This window comes from Meleagris gallopavo, chromosome 1, assembly GCF_905368555.1.
Source record: "Meleagris gallopavo chromosome 1, MGAL_WU_HG_1.1, whole genome shotgun sequence".
NCBI lineage: Eukaryota > Metazoa > Chordata > Aves > Galliformes > Phasianidae > Meleagris > Meleagris gallopavo.
Window position 1 is genome coordinate 120,784,632 of NC_139404.1, and position 9,669 is coordinate 120,794,300.

Consider the following 9,669-nt stretch of genomic DNA (forward strand, 5'->3'; position numbering starts at 1 on the left):
TCTTGGTCTCTGAACACTTTCTCTTCTTGGTTATGATATGATGTCTGATTAGATCAGTATATCACAGGATAAATAGCTTATATTCAGCTTCACACACGTTTTTCTGTTTACACTTTTTCTTCCTATCGATTCTCCCAAGCTTCCATAGTCTGGAGGAAGTAAATGTTTTGTATGTAACTACTTGAAAATCTTGTCCTTTTTCCTGCAGTGATTATAACTATTTTGTGACTGCCAGTCTCTTGGCAAACACTTATCCCTGGATTAAACAGTGTTTAGCAGGTGAAGGAGATTGTTATAGACATATCCCATACTGCGTACAACTTTATCTTTGCTGAGTGTTATCTGTAAGTCATATTCAGAGGTGGGAAGCCTTCCCTGTGTAAATGGCCAGACTTTGCAGTGCCTGATATATAGTATTCAGATGTTTTTCAGAGCAGGTGCCTGCACTGGAACTTTTGAGTCCTCTGGGATCGCAGATTACCTTACATGTAGAGTTAGTAGTTAACAAAGTTGTTTCAACTTCTGTTGTAAGAATTAAAATAAAAATGAAATAACAAAATAGAAATTAGTTGTCTGAATGAAAAGTATGCAGTAAAAATTTCCTTGCTTCTGAGTGATTGAGTCTTTCCCATCTAACCCTCCTACAACTTTGGATGACTTGGCACATTTTGTCTGCACTGTGTGTTCTTCAGGCCTAAATTAACGAATGTTTCAACCTGCATTTGCAGAGATTTTTAGAAATGGGACTTTGAAGGATGGTCACGTTGTAAAGTAGTAATACTGATGAAATACTCTAAACAACATAATTTGTTTTCCATTAGCTTTGGGGTTATGGTAGCAGATTTTTAAAGCTTTATTTCAGCTTTTTCTCAGTCCCTCCATTAGAAGCAATTTAGTTGTGCTTTTTCTCATGAAAGCTCTAATGAAATCATCACACTTTTTAAATTTAAATTGAATTATTATCATGACTGCTTAGTGGCAAAGTAAAATACTGAGGTTGTTTAATCAGTCTTTGATTCATGACACAGCACGCTAAGTTGCTTGTGTTTTTCCTTTGAAATTATATATAACAAGAAAGCTATAGCATGAAAAGAAGATGTCCTTAATTTTTACTTCCTTCACGCACTTATAAAATACGAAATAGTAAATATATGTTAAATACATATCGATGAGAGTAAATTTCTGAGAAATTTTTCTATAGATGTTAATTTTAGGTTTGCTTGAGGGATATGTATACCACATTGTAATATAAAGCAAATTTAATATCTGGACAATTTTCATTGAAACATCTTTACACTCACAGACTGGTTTTTGAATGCATGAAGAATAGTGCTGGGGAAGTAATTGACTTCTGCCTTTTAAAATTAATTTATAATACAAAAAGAAGTCTGTTCATGATCATGAGTACGCAATACTCTCTTAGACCAGATTTGCTTTTCAGTTTAAGAAAGCCCTCAGAGTATGAAGTGATGAATCACTTTGCTTCTTGTAGTGACATACTGTATGTTAATAACAGTGAGACCTTTGCAATGGCTAAAAAATGGGAGTCTATTTGTGGGTGTTCTGAAACTGAAATTGTAAGGATATAAAAATTTGTGTCAGAAAGGAAAGGTTATAAAGCATCAACAAGAACAAAATAGTTATTATTGAACACTTTGTGTGGTGGTGAGGAAGTCTAACAGCATTGAAATACAAGATTCGAAACAATGATATGTTATAAAAATAATGTAAAATAGTAGAGGAAACCTGAGTATTTGGTTTGTGAGAAGCCAAAGTCTAGAAGACCTTACAGCAGAAAGAAGATGGAGTAAATGTTTAAAATTAATCCACCTTTTACAAACTTTTACTTTCTGTTGTATTCACTCTTTAGAAAGGTTTAGGGAGAAAAAAAGAGTGATGTATGGGCGAATAGTGGTTTTTAAGAGAAGGGGACGTAGAATCAATTAAACCTTCATTGTATGTGTTCTGGTTTAATTAAACATAGATCTCTTCACAGATCTAATTAGGAACAGAATGTCTTTTAAAAGTTCAGGTTACCACTAAAGTAGTGGTAAAAATTGTTTTTTTTTTTTTTGCGAAAACTAAGCCTCTAACTCAATTTTCTGTATTACTTTAAAACCTTAGTGAAGTGGTTTCCTTCATAACAACAAAAGCCCAAACCTGTAGGTCACAGGTAGAACTGAAATGCATATAAATATTATCTCCATTATCCTTAGAAGATCTGGCCCTTGCTAATTGTGGCCTTATATATAGAGAGGAAGGTATGTCATTGCATTTGATGAAAAACTAGTCATTTTCATAAATGGTTAAGAAATATCATTCATTAGCAGGTGTAATTATATAAAGAGTAATGGTGTAATATACACCCCATCAAAGGGCAATGCTTTCCTAAATACCAGAGATTTGAGTTCCATAGCTTTTTTTTACAGTTTCTTTATGTTTTGTAATAGTTTCCTGATTGCCAAACAGATGTCTGAATTCACTAACTCTCTTATTAAAACTCAGTTTGGTAGGTTCAGACTGCAGCAAATCATAAACTAATCTTCATTTGTTTTAAATTATTCAAGAGGAAATGAGACCCAGTAGAGTGCTTCTGTCTTGAGCCTGGAATAAAGGCAATGAAAAAGCACCATTTAGTTCAAAATGGTCTTGAAACTGATTTACTATCAAATAAAGTGTGCTTCTCACTTATTGTTGCTTAGATATTAACATGTATCATGAACATGGCTAGGTTTATATCTGCACAGATAAACTCCATTCAACAACAAAAAATGATGGGCATTTCTGTAAAAGTGTCAGAAAAACTAACCTGTTACCACATAAAAATACATGCAGCACTGTGAATGCTTTATTTTAATGAATTTATTGCATTGCTTATCCCAAGCTGTGAGGCAGATGACAATGATTTATAACTCACAGAGCAGAAGCCCTGATAGGATGATGAAGGACTGTTTCTCCTCATTATGCCAGCAGAGCTTCTTTTCATCTCTTCTCTTATTCTCTGTTCATTGTTTGCCCTTGGCATCAACAGTCAACAGGCAGTACAGTTTACAAATACTGTTTTGGCTGACAGAAAATAAATTGTTTGGCCACTGATGTAAAATCTATCAAATTCCTACCAAGTAGCATCTTGAATCCCCCATTCAAGCTCTTGTCTGAGACTGATCCATAGCTTAGGTAACATTTCACTTCTAAGAGAGAGATTACTTCCCTTCTCAGTTGTTACTCAGAGCAAGATGCATTTCCTTTAATCTTTCTGCAGGCAAAGGCTGACCAACTTCTAAGAGCTGTAGGAACTAAGTCATTTGTCTCTGGAAAGTTGTTGTTGTTTTTGTTTTTGTTTGTTCTTTACAAAACCTGCTAAGATATCTTCATGGAGAAATAGCATAGCAGTATTTGCCATTTCCAGTAAGCAAATATGAATGACACCCAATATGATAATAAGTAGCTGGACTTTGCTGTTGAAAAGAAAAGACACACATCAGAGATGTACTAGGAACAGGTTTGAAAAAAGAAACCATGTTTTGTGTTTATCTATCTGCTTAGCAATACTCACACAAAGTCATTTAAACTATAAAACTGTCTTTGAATAGCTTTCTGTGATTCCCCATGCAAATCAGTTGGCTACTGAATGACTGGAGCTTCTGAGTGGAGAATTATGTACCAATATTTAGACTAAGAAAATAATTCTGGCTTACAAATCTGAACAAAACACACTCTGGTACACTCTTCTGTACATAATCCAGTATGCAAATGTGGTTGTTACTGCAGTATGACTACAGACAGTCTGGAATGCAGGAGTAAATAAGAGAATTTGCAAAGTACAAAGACTGAAGAAGAGGCATCTTCTAGTGCCAGACAAACCACATGTTAAACTGTTGGGTCAAATACTTGAAAAATATCCATTAACAGTCATTATTGAGAACAGTGGGCATTGCATACTGAGACTGAGAAAAGAGTAATTTACTCTGTCAGTCAACTAAATCTATATCTTTACATTTATTCAAATAATGTAAAACACGAGAAATCTTACCTTGCCCTGTTTTTTTCTATACCTGAAATTACTCCTGGGAGTGAGTTTGGAGTTAAATATGAAAACAAAACATTTCTTCAATGCTCTGACCTAGTCTACATTCCTGTTAACCAGATTTACTCTATGGCCCACATGGTGGTGACAGCAGAGATAAAATCTTCTCCAGAATGAAACTGAGGAATAGAACAAGTATTTTTTTCAGGAGTTTTGTTCTGACCACATATCTTGCAGGTGTCAACAATTATTCTTCATTAAGAGCTGGAATAAAAATTTGCATAAAGTAGCCAGGTGTTAAGAGTTTCAAGCCTCTGAGAGTTTTAACCCTCTTACGTGTGTGTTTCTCATGTTCCTTTACTGATCCACGCTAGTAGAGACTGCAGGACCTCCTGAAGGCTGAGGTGACAGGCATATCAGAGACCATTTTCATATGTATCACACTATTCAGTCTTGCCCTGTGTAAACAACAGTGCATCATCCCTGCAGAGAACTGAATGCCATTTCAGACTTCAGAAGACTAAGCTGTGAGCTGCTGGAGGGTGAGCATAAGAAACTGCAGTGCCACCCAAGACCTAACAGGTTAGGAGGGAGATCCCAAGGCGCAAACAAATCTGAGGTGGGGAAAAATTAGAATAAACTTCCTGATACCAAGGTTAGCACTAACTTTGACTCCTTTTGCAATCAAAGTACAGCAGTCGAGTATCTAAGTACCAGAGACTCAAATACCAGTGAAGAGTTTCACTGCCTGAGTTGTCTGGAAGTTTGGAACCTGCTGTTGATTCAGATGAGATGAGGCTCAGCTCCAACTTGCCCCAGTTGCTTCACCTGGTTCGCTTTTCAGAAATGCATCAGCAGCCAATGCTTTTGGTCTAGTCTTACTTTCTATTACAATGTGCATTCACAGAAGGAAAGCCTTGGCAGATTCTGGCCCCCAGTTCAGGATAAGAAGCACATCATGTGCCGTAGAAAAAATCCGAGGGAGTTTGTAATCCCGTTAAGCAACAAAGGAGGGAAGTGCGTTTTAGTTCTGGTAAGTTTTATTAAGTGCCAGGTAATATCTATCTCATTCCTTCATGTTTCAGTCCTTGGACTGTCAGTGCTGTCACAAGTCTAGCTATCAAGCTGTCTAAAGTGTTTGTTTCATCAAACGAATTTGTGCCTTGGCAGTCTCCTCAAACACTGATGTTGGTGGATTTTTAAATTACTGATGCTTTCAAGACTGGCTGCTGATGCCCATTCAATTTTCTTCTTATCTTTCTGAGAGCACAGTAATTTTTAGTGATTTTTTTTTTTCCCCTCATTTTGGAGGAAACTGTGAACTGTCCTTCCAAAGAAGGACACCAGTGATCGCCGAGGAAACAGCAGCGGCGTTGGCGTCGCCTGGGCAATGGCGGGAGATTTAAACGGGCGCAAGCGCTGAAGAAACCCTTGATCGCCATGGTTAGCCCTTGATCGCCGATGTTAGCAGCTTCGGAGCTGTCCCGGCCAGAACCGCAGCGACTGATAGCGAGGTACAGGTGTGTTTCGGTCGGCTCCTTCATCCAGGGAACCCTGAGATTAACAGAGCAGCCCGGCAGGTCTCATGAGGGCGGTTGACGCGGCTGACGTGGCGTGGGCGTTGCCTGGGCAACGGCTCTGCATCCGCACAGCCCCTGCCTAGGAAAAGCAACGATGCATCGCCGCCCATCAGAGACGGAGAGGAGGAGTCAAGGTGTGTGAATCACATGGGTTTTAACGGGGAGAAACCGTAAAGGTTGTTAATACTGTGAAGAGAGTGCTAAGTGCGGGGACAGCTGTTAACGGGCTGGTAACGGGGTGAGGGCAGAGCCAGCGCTACTGGCAGCAGGGCGGATCACCTCAAGCCGAATAGCGCTGGTGAGTCTGCTGCTTTGCCGTGGATGGGAGTAGCTTCTCCCATCGGTGGATCGGTGGTAAGGGGTCTTAAGACGGGAGTTGTGAAGGATCATTGGTAGAGCTTTAAACGAGGTATTGGTCATGGTGAAGGAAGAGGACAACTCACCCTTTTGTAGGAAGAACACGAGGTGTGAGGCTACGGAAACACCTGGGTGCGGTCATGAGGGTATCAGGCCTACTGCCACTCAAAAGGAGGTCCAGCTCAGGTGCTGGAGGAAGTTGTGTGGTCGGAAAGCTATGATATAGTTGCCATCATGGAAATATGGTGGAACGACTCGCACAGCTGGAGTGCTGTGATGGACGGCTACTGACTTTTCAAGAGACAGGCAGCAAAAGCAGTGGTGTAGCCCTCTGTGCTAAGAAAGAACGTGAATGTGTGGAAATTAATGATGGTGATGACAGGATTGAGAGCTTATGGGTCAGAATTAAAGCGAAGGCCAGTAAGACTGATGTCATCATGGGAATCTGCTACAGGCCATCCAACCAGGATGAAGAGGTGGACAAGACACTTTATAAACACCTGGGTGGGGTCTCAAGGTCTCTCCCCCTGGTTCTTCTGGGAGACTTCAACTTCCCTTCTTTTTATGAAATAGATACTTTTCAAAACTTTTGTTCTGCCAAGGGAAATGGTATTCTTCACCTCTACCTATCTCAATCTGAAAACTATGCAGCTTTACTGCAGAGTTTCAGATTATTTAATCCATGGTTATAATGCTGAATACTCAAAAACAAACCAGAAGGGGGATGTAAACATTGTTCTGTTACAATCACCTGCCTCTCTTAATGAGAATCTCTGCGTAGTCTCTTGCATTTCTAGAAAGTTGAAGCTAGCCAACTGTTTCTCAGACTAGATTCTTCAGTTTGCTATTTTGCTTTATTGTTCTGTTTTACAAATGCTGTATTCTTACATGTGCTGAGAGAGAGAATTTCCCATAACAAAAACAACAATGCATGCTTCCTTGGATTACTTTAATGTTTTCCCGTGAGATTTAAAACATTTAGCTAGGATTTTGTGTAGGCCTTGTTTCTGAAGACCCCAGGAAACAATTTATAAAAGGGCATTTTATGCCATAAATTTTCTGGTAAATGTTATGATTTACATCCTGTATTATGTTGGGGAAAAACAATAAGTTTATGGGAATAACAGTTCCTCTCAACAATCTTATCTATAAATAAAATAGAAACCTACCAAGGCAGATTCAAAGTTAAATGCCTCTGGGTACATCTTTCAATTACCTTTCCTAAGTGAGGAAATTAATATGCTAATGTCATCAGTCTGGTAGCACTTGCTTGTTTCTCTCCTGAGAGCTTAACCTCTTTCTTGTTGAGTGTGCTGGTATCCCTGTGGCAGCTGTGATCACACTTTCCTACTGCTTGCCTATGTAGGCTGTTAACACAAAGTAGCCTTTTCCTTTGGAAATCGTGACACTTGCTCAGGAGTGACTTTTATAAATGCTTCAGTTTTAAATGCAACTGCCAGTAGATGCTGTACTTTGAGCACTTGTTATATCCTCTCTATTAGACAGCCCCTATTAAACGTCTGAGAATTCAGCTATGAAAAGTTTCATCGGTGATTTTTTCAAAATACTGCATGATTAACTCACAACTTAGTTACTGTGATGAGAGTTGTCAGTTTTGAGTTCAATTGTTTGCTTCACTTGGTTTGGCTGGCAAAACCTATCTGTGTTTAAAATCAGGCCCCTGGAGCCATCTGCCTGTTTCCTTTTGGTTTCAGAGTAGCCATTCCCCCTTTTCAGAACTGGAATCAAATACTTCAAGCTCAATTGGTAGAAGATAGATAAGACTTCCAGGAAAGCCAGCAGTTTTCTGTTTTATTCCAGTACTCTCACATAGTCTGTACAAGTGTATGATTTATCCTTTAGTTTATAGCAGTCATGCAGATCCGTATCAGAAGCTAGAATGTTTCTGAATTTCATAAGTTTCTGTGTGAACACTTCTTCTAGAAGACTGCTTTCATGAATCTAGGCCAAACCCAAGATTAAATAGATATGACTGATTCAAGGTTGTCTTCTGTGAAGACAGTTTCAGAGATTAGTGGAAGTTAAGATTTTACACCAATCAAGTAGTTTTGAAACAAGCTTTGTCCATGGTATTTTATGAATGTGGTTGTTTGAGTTTATGATGTTGTGCTATATGAGGTAGAAATTATGATAATTACTGTGTACTATGGAGGAAGCCAAAACTTATGCTATGGCTGTTTTCAGGCCATCCCTAGAGCAAACTGCTGGCTGCAAAGTACAAGCAGAAGCCAGAGAGCAAATTAATAGCTGGGTAGCAGGGTTGATTTTTAGTCTAGTACGTAAGATTCCTCCCTTAACTTCCTTTCTTTATGGGTATATCCATTAACAATATATATGGTAATATCTACTGCAGCTTCAATGTACCAATGCACTGTATGCAAAGTATGGATACAGTTTGCACACACAAAACTATACTTATCCTGCTGTCAAATGGAACAAAGAGGCCATAATGGAATTAAACACTGTGGCACTTCCTCATCCTGCCTTTGGCTTACAGAGATATGTCAGTGAAAGACAAAATCAAAAGTACTAAATGTTCAGCAAAATGAGCTCTTAACATCCCTTGAAAAAAAATAAAGATGCAATCATCTTATTTCTTTGTTAGATTTATTCAACTCTCTTCTATACCAGTTCTTCTAGTGAAGGGCCTGCAGGTGGGAAAAGAAAAAAAAAGAGGATATATATACTTCAAGATCTGTGGGTAGAAAAAGCTATTTCAATTTGATACTATTCGATCCCATTTATTTAATATCCAGAGATCTTTTGGAAAGAGTCTCTACAATGCTTAGATCCACTATGTAGCTTTTCATACTGATGGTGAATTGCCAAGGCAGATAAAGAACAAAGATATTTTTGTTTGTTTCGTGCTATTCTCCATCTTCAAATAGTCACTGCTAGATAAAACCAAGTCCTGAAGCCTTTATTCATTAGTTATTCTGTTAAAAGTTCATTTATTACCAAAAGATCTTCACAAGAAAGTTTTCTAGTAACCGGAATTTATGGATATGTTCTAATGTAATTATTTTATAATGCATCCTCCTGTGGGATATGTGGCCCAGATTAATCCCACTCCACTACAGGTATAAGCATTAAAAACCTCACTGCTTCAGATTCCTTCTGTAATCACCTGGGTCACCCTCAGGAGTTGCCTGTCTTTCACTACAGGCTCACAGGGAATTCAGGATAACAAAGCTGCTTTAGTCCTTGAATACAAGAGACTGAAAGGATAGTTGAACCCATGCTCACTTTAAACAATGGGGAAGAATACAGACCTCCAATTGTAGAAAGTGGGACTTTCACTCTTATTCAATCTAGGATTTGTTCTAGATTCGTGAAAGCAATCTTTTAGAAGAAGTGTTCACACAGAACTTATTATGAAATTCAAAAACGTTCTGATTTTTTTTTTAAGTCTTTATCATTAGAAAGGAGATATTTTATAGGCCAGATGTCCAAAGAAATCCATTATCTTTCTTAGGATTTTAATGCAACAGAAATACCAAATTTAATAAGCTAAATTATTATGTTTTGATGAAATTGTGTAAAATCTTACTTTAAATTTTGAAACGATATGTAGGTGTGTTATGTGTACTTACTTTTTTTTTATCTTCAGGTTTCCCAGAAAAATAGTTAGGAACAGAGGTTTTCAGTTTTTACTGACTTCCATGAATACCATGAATATCTTGG